A 7,478-nucleotide genomic window follows, 5' to 3' on the forward strand; every position below is an offset into this window, starting at 1 on the left:
AAAAGGATACCAAGAATTGAGTGCTGAAAGAAAAACACATGAATCATTCAGTGCATCATTCAGTCCAGTTCATTTTAAATTTAAATCTCACTTGCTGTAACAGGGAAATGTTCTACAGGAATGAGAAGGATGCTGGATAAGTGATATCCAACATAATTAGTTGGATATCAACGGGTGAGGAGTTGTAGGGAATGCTGTAAGATGTGAACTAAAGACAGGCAGAGATCTATTTGTGGATCTTTATGAAAAAAGTTTAGACTGCATGTGTTCAAATGTCAGTTTGAAAAAAGCTCCCCATGGGACTGGTGCTATATGAAAACTTTCAACAAATGACATCCCCTCTGTGAAAGCATAAACAGCTGTGGGAGAAGTGTCTAAGTGGCTTGCTGTAAAATGTCAGCTTTGTTCATGGAAACTAGGTTGACTTGCAAACAGTGATGACTCTGTGATGGGCAGACAGAGGCATCAAAAAAACCCTGTGATGTCAGTTCCTCCTTACATCGGATAGTTTAAAATTACATGGAAATATCTGGTTTGTTATTTCAACAGGCCTACGTTTTTCTTTGGCCATACTAATAATGGTTTGATTTACAGTTGCATTGAAGTCGGAGCCAGAGTATGGGAGAAAACTAGTTTCTTACTTGTTAAGCTAAGGTACAACTCCATGGGCCATCAGTGGCCTTCTAACATCATCAAACACAATTTAATTTGAAATGTCAGTCTTTAAATTGTCTTGGTTGTGAAAGTATTAAACCACAACCACTCATGAGTTAACTTAATTCCACCAACTGTTTACCAATATAGTTGATGGAAAAATATACATAATCATGTGTTTTTATATATAATCACATGTGATTTCCACGTGCATGGCATGTGAATTTACCATGAAACATTCCAAAATCACATATATACATGTGCTTTCACATCTTTCACACATCATTCACATGTGAAAAGTTGTGTGAACCACATGTGTGGTTTTCATGTGATTTATTTTTTTTAAGGACTGACATGCAGTTTTCTGGTTGATAACCTGTCTTTAAAAAGCCTGATCTGCTGATTCTGATTTTCTCTGTGTGCAGCAAAAACAGCAAACAAGTTGCCAAGTGGGGGTTGACTGTTACATGTAGACCTGAGGTGTCGGATGGGTTTGACAGTCACCTCCCCAAAACCCAAGGTTAATAAAACACTATATATGTAACAAAAAAGAATGACTGTGACATTTTATAAGTAAAAGGTTGAAACAATGACCTTTTACAGTCTGATTTTAGCTTTTCAGCTCAAATAAGGGTGAAGTGGTCCAACTTTAAAGTGCTTGATTCTTGTCTGAATCCTGTCAACTACCACCTATATTGGTCTAAAAGACATGGGCCTAAAATAAGAATATTTTTAAATACTTTAGATCTTCACTTGTAGTGTCCAAAGCCATTAGCTCACTGTGACACGAGGAAATGAGGTCATGTATTCTCAGTGAAGCAATCCTTATCTAAGTTTCTGGGATTTCTCCTTGGAGGGAGTCAAAGGCTGAGGAGAAGAAGAAAGAGAAAGACAAAGTGGGAAATAAACCCCTTAGAGGATCATTAAAATCTCCAAAGTCTTGATGAACATGTCCTTTCAGTCCTTTGCATCATGACAAATGTTCAGATTATATAAATAATAAATTTAAAATTGTGTTGTGCCTCATAATTCATTTAGCCTCAAGCAGCCTTTGAGTTTGTTGTATTATTTTATAAGTTGTAAGGGTAAAATTCAATATTGAGGGAAAAAATTAACATCAGCCAAAATACTACCAGAAAACTGCCTGAGGTCTTCTCACCTATCACTGTGATACACTGCATTACTGTTTCAATAGTCTCTACTTTCTACTTTTTTACCCTCAGTAGTGAAGTTTGCTACTGGATGATTTGACTTTGGCCAAATGATGGAACTCTATGATGGAATGAGACTTACATAAACAGCAGTGTAAAATCAATGCAGTTTCTATATCTGCTTGTCCTTCTGTGGTCACAGAGAGGCTGGTTTCCAGCGGACATTGGACGAACGGGACGGTGTACACTGAATATGTGTACCATCTACTAATTAGGAAATTAGTAAAGCTCTACATTTATTCAGAAGAACTGCTTTTTTGTAAGTTTTGTTGGCACACAATTAACCAAAACCCCATTGACAGATTCTCTCCACCAAAAATTATGTCTAGGTAATGTCTTCACCTAAAAACAGGTTATATTCCACTTAGAAGGTTGAGCTTTTCCAAGAAATGACTTAATCATAAAGTACTGATGTTCTGTATTGGTGCCAGTTATCTCCATTGTGATTTTTCAAATGCTGACACCTAAAGTTTTGTCAGCACATTATTAAACCACTAAACTGTTGGCACTTAAAAGTACTGACCAACATCAACACTGCCTTTGATGGTACTTTTGCAGGAAAATGAAAGCCCTTGGGCCTTTTCCCCCCCCACATTTAGTTTTGTACGCACAAACCACTTTTTATTGCTTTGTCATGCCTGCATCAGCTAGTGGAACTGTTGCAAATGGCTAATAAAGAGTATAAATGTTATGGGAGGTTCCAAGGTTGCAAGAGCAGAGAGAATGTCTTTGAAGTGCAGGAGAAGCATCAAGAGAATCTGTGCTTCATTACAGTCAATAAAATCTGTGTTCATTTATTCTTTCATTACAAAGCGAACCTAAAGATGCTTTCACTATAGTTGCACTAAAAATATTTTTTAGTATGCATCCGCTTATGTTTAATTCAAGACATATTTCAGTGTCAAAAGATGGATTGCATAGTCATGAAATATTGAAAATGCCCCGAAAGGGAAAGATCTCAAACTTGCTCTCTCAGAAAGATCAAACATCAGATGACATACCAGCGCACATCCAGGGCAGTGGCGTATTTTCTTGATCCTCTTTTCTCATGCTGCAACAGCCCATTTCATCAGCAGAGCATGACCGGTAGGGATGTTTAAAAAGAACAACGAATGCTTGCAACAAAATGGTGACACAGGCATCTGGACAAGCTAACTTATGTTTTACTTGTGCATGTAGACATGAATTTATGAATTTGTCATAGGTATGATCTTTAAAACTCACATGCAGTTAAAGTAATGTGCATCTGCTTAGAAACATCAATTCAACATTCTAAATTACATTGTGAGTGCATTGTTAAAAAAAACAGTATGTTGAATTCAACTTGCCTGTGACTGATCGAGCTTCATGAACAGATGCAATTGATGTAATCACTAAACTGACATCTTTTGTTCAAGTAAACAGATTTTTTTTAAGAAGCAGTAGTAAAAACTACTGAATATTTCAGAAAATGAGTTTTAACATCAAAGGTTAACTAAAATATTGTCCAATCTCAAACTGTGATCGTAAAATTCTGATTTTACAATCACATCAAGTGTTCTTCAAGATCTCAAAAATGACAGAATACAAAAGATTTCAAGTTTAAATGAATTTATAAATTCCGGTAATTTCTGACGTATAGAAATCTAATAACACATTCACATCTAATTGAGGGTTTCACAGCAGAACCGAGATCAACTTCTAGAGCACTTCAGGCCTAAATGTTGTTAGCTAACGTCAGTGTTCACAAGAATGAGAAAAGAGTTGTTTTACATTTGCCAGAATAAGAACATCATCCTCCCCGTCAATGTGTTGGTACTGTGGTGTACCAGGACTACTTTGCTGCTTCAGAACCTGAACAATTCTCCCTAAATTATGGAAAAATGTATTCTGCTTTTGGCCAGAAGAAGATATATGGCCACCTGTTTGTGACATAAATAGCAGCACACTTGGGTTCTGCACCAGAAGTGCCTGAACGAGGTGGAGTGGGTCATTTAATGTCTCATTCACAGTTAAAAAGACAGAAAATAAGTTGCTCTAAAACGTGTCTCAGAAGAGAGGCAAACGAAGGATCTGTAGAGCTACAATCACGAGGAATTCAGAGCACAGCATGGCAGTTCTACTTTTTATAGACCATAAATGAATGCATTGCATGTGAAAAGGAAGGATTTAAAAGCATGAAATTTAGTCTTTTAAATTTTGTATTCAATATTTGAAGTAAATTGTATTTTCATAGATTCATACTTTAAAACTATATGAAGGTCAATTAAGTAAGTTTTCTATTTCTGCTAAGTGATTTTACCATCACTGATTTACCTCATGCATTTCCCAGAGTTTATTAATTCAAAAAAACTTGCCTTTCTGGCATGAGCTAATCTCCAAGTGTTCTGCACTTCTAACAGAAACAAACTGATTTAAAAGCTTATTTTCCACAAATCCCTTCTGAGATGGTGTGAAATTGCTTCCAGTCCAGGCTGTTCAAATTGACAATTAAATATTTTAAAAGGTTTCCAAAAAATATATGTCTTGACTTCTGGCATAAGTGACAATTTGGCTTATGAATAAAAGACTCCAACATTATTCTATAGAAGCTTTGTTTTGGTTTTGCAGTGGACTAATTTACTAGTCTCCTACATTTTGGGCATCTGGCTTCTAGAAAAGGACATGTATTTTTGTATAAGAAGGAAACCAGTTCCAAATGGTAATAACGGATCCTCCAATTGACCAAATATTTCAATGTATTTTTTGAAATTGTCCTACCAGGAGTGCCGTTTTACTGCTGCATTTTGTTTTGCAGGTCACTAATCTCCACAGTCATGTTATTTCTATATTACTGGATGTAGGTCATGTGGAGAGGCTTTACAAAATAGGTGATTATAGTTCAAATAGGGGTTGCAATAGAAAAAAGGCAATACACCAGTATAGTTTGCACTATTAAATCAAAACAATCCACCTTGAAATGCAATATGAATAAATTCTAGGGCCAGATTGCATCAAAACACTGACGTTTACCCAGTGAAAATGAAAAGATGGTGATATTAAGTGCAGCAACTCTGCTCTGTACCTTGTTTTTACTGAAAAGTTTATTTTGGGGGGTGGTTGTTAAGTAATTTCCTCATTCACTGCAATCAATGATGCTCAGTTGTTACACACAGGACATTTCCAGCTGTGAACAAGTTTCTGCTATAATACCATTGTACTTTAATACTGCACAAAACTATGAACGCTATCAATCTTTCTCCTTCACTTGACAATTATGTATAAATTTTGATCTTCCACATAAAATCACAATAACATGTGAACATGTTAAAGAGAAATTCATTCTTTTCAAAGGTACTGTGCTACTTTACAAGAACCAGATATTTGGAAGAACCTTCTGTGATTTTCCAATGTATTCAATATTCGCTTTGCACGTGAAGTTTGGGAATAAGTTTAAATATGAAGAGCCCTCCTTTTCATATAAAAGTCAACTACAAACGTGGATATTGAACCAAGTGAAGACTGGTATATCTTCCAACAATTTCATTCTGTCCAACCAGTTTGAGAATTAAGGTTCATGTCTTGGGTCTAGCTCTATTCATTCAAGCAGAACACTCACCCTTTAAAGTCATCCTCCTTGGCCTTGAGTTACCCAGCATAGACTCCATAGAAAAACAAAACAGCCCCTTGATTTTGGATTCAGATGTGCTGGGGCTATTTTATCTGACCTGGCCTTGTAGAGTCGGCTGATTGTTCCAGCAGCTTTAAGTCAGCATGGCAGTATCCCTGGGGAGGTGACACACACAGTCTTCCTCAAAGGCCACAAACAGGTGAGGAGACTTTATTTGGCTCTGACCAGAGGGTGTCTGCCGTCTAAACCTAAGTAACCATGTGACAACCCAATGTGCTTTCTCTGTATCTGCACACACACGCACACATCATCGTCTCTGTCTATGTATTCTGTGTGTACTTGCAAGCACATGTACTCTTGGAATGACTCAGCTTTAATATTAACAAGAGGTAACTGGGGAAGGACAAACCTTCCCTCAGGTGCCTTTCACAGCAGCAATTGGGCAGCTTGAAAAAAAATGTACTCTTACACTACATCTCAAACAAAACAGTTTTTTTGTTTGAATATCAATTTGCATAAAAGGGGGTGAGCTGCATATCTGGGAAAAGTAAATCCTGTTTCCCCTCCAGATTATGAAACCTGCTCATCTCATTCTCTGTTCTTTGTTCCACCAGCTGGATTAAGACCCATCTGACTTCCACTTGACAGATGGCATCCTTGATTTTTGTCTCAGTTATTAGTTTTTTTTTAACGTTCGTGTGCTTCTCTCTTGAATTTAAAGGGATTTTGTCCCTCTAAAACCTGCTGATGACACCTTTAAAGCAAAACGTAAAATGAAATCACAGTGCCCATTCAAACCACTTGAACATTTTTTTCAGGATTTATTAGAACCAAGATTTTATCTAATACATCAAGACCAAGTCAGCTGCAGTTGATCTGTCTTGTATTCTCACCCTAGTTTTAAAGTCCTTGGCTCCTCGTAGCTCAGAGAATAGACTTAAAAATACTTTTAGTTTATAAACCCAAAATACCTTAAAGATCTTTTGTCATTGACATTCCAGATCACTCAGGTTTAATGGCAACTGAACATGGAAAAGCATCACTTGATTTCTATGCTCAATTTCTATTTTTGGAACATATTTCAGAAATAGAAATATGGAAAAAATCTAACAGAATTCTTACCTTCGAATCATCATGAGTACAAAGGATATAAATATACTGCAAAGTGTAATTTTTCACATTGCCTAATGTTTGTTTTTTGTTTGTTTGTTTTATACCAAAACTGTGGAACTAAAATAAATCCATGCATTGGATTCACACAACCTCAGTCACTGTTTTGGTTCAGGCAAAGTGCTTACATTATCAAAAATTTCACAAAGTTTATTTGTAGTAGTAAATATATTTAGAGTACTTTTACACAGTAATGATGTTCCTTTCTTCTATTGCCCAAATCACACATAACCAAATATGCAAATTAGTCAATAAGTCTTCTGGCAACTTCGAATGTCTACTTTCCTTGCTGAGAAGTTTGCAGTTGTGCAATCTGTTCTCAATAGCCGAGGGTCCAGACGAAGAAAGGGCTAGCAAAGTGGCAATAAAAGCAAACTTTTTATATTTCAACAAAAATATATTTCAAATTGTTCAATTGATTTAGGAGCAGCGACCGATTCAAGCAACGTCAGGGAAAAATGTATCCTTCCAAAATAGACGTGTTGGAGCTTATTAGATAAGTGGTAATTTTTATAACTGCTTTACTTCAACAAAGCAACAATACAAACAAATATATACGTATGTAAAGCTCCTTTTTTTTCTGAAATGGTGTCTTGTTATCCACAAAGTCTTTGGGAGAGTGAAACCTCATTAAAACTACAAAAGTTGCATGAGAAAGCAAAGCTTTCTTAAAGACAGACTTTGAAGTCGAAGTGCAGAGGGACACGCACACAAACACACGAACACAGCTTTTAGAAATGCTTGCAAGTGGGAACAGCATGCACTCAAACACATTCGACTGAAGCCCCAAAAACACAGAGAGTAGATTGATGCTCAAAAACAAGCAAGCCCAACTACGTAATGACTAAATAAAT

This window comes from Poeciliopsis prolifica, unplaced genomic scaffold (assembly GCF_027474105.1).
Source record: "Poeciliopsis prolifica strain line A6 unplaced genomic scaffold, Auburn_PproV2 SCAFFOLD033, whole genome shotgun sequence".
In the NCBI taxonomy this organism is placed as follows: Eukaryota; Metazoa; Chordata; class Actinopteri; order Cyprinodontiformes; family Poeciliidae; genus Poeciliopsis; species Poeciliopsis prolifica.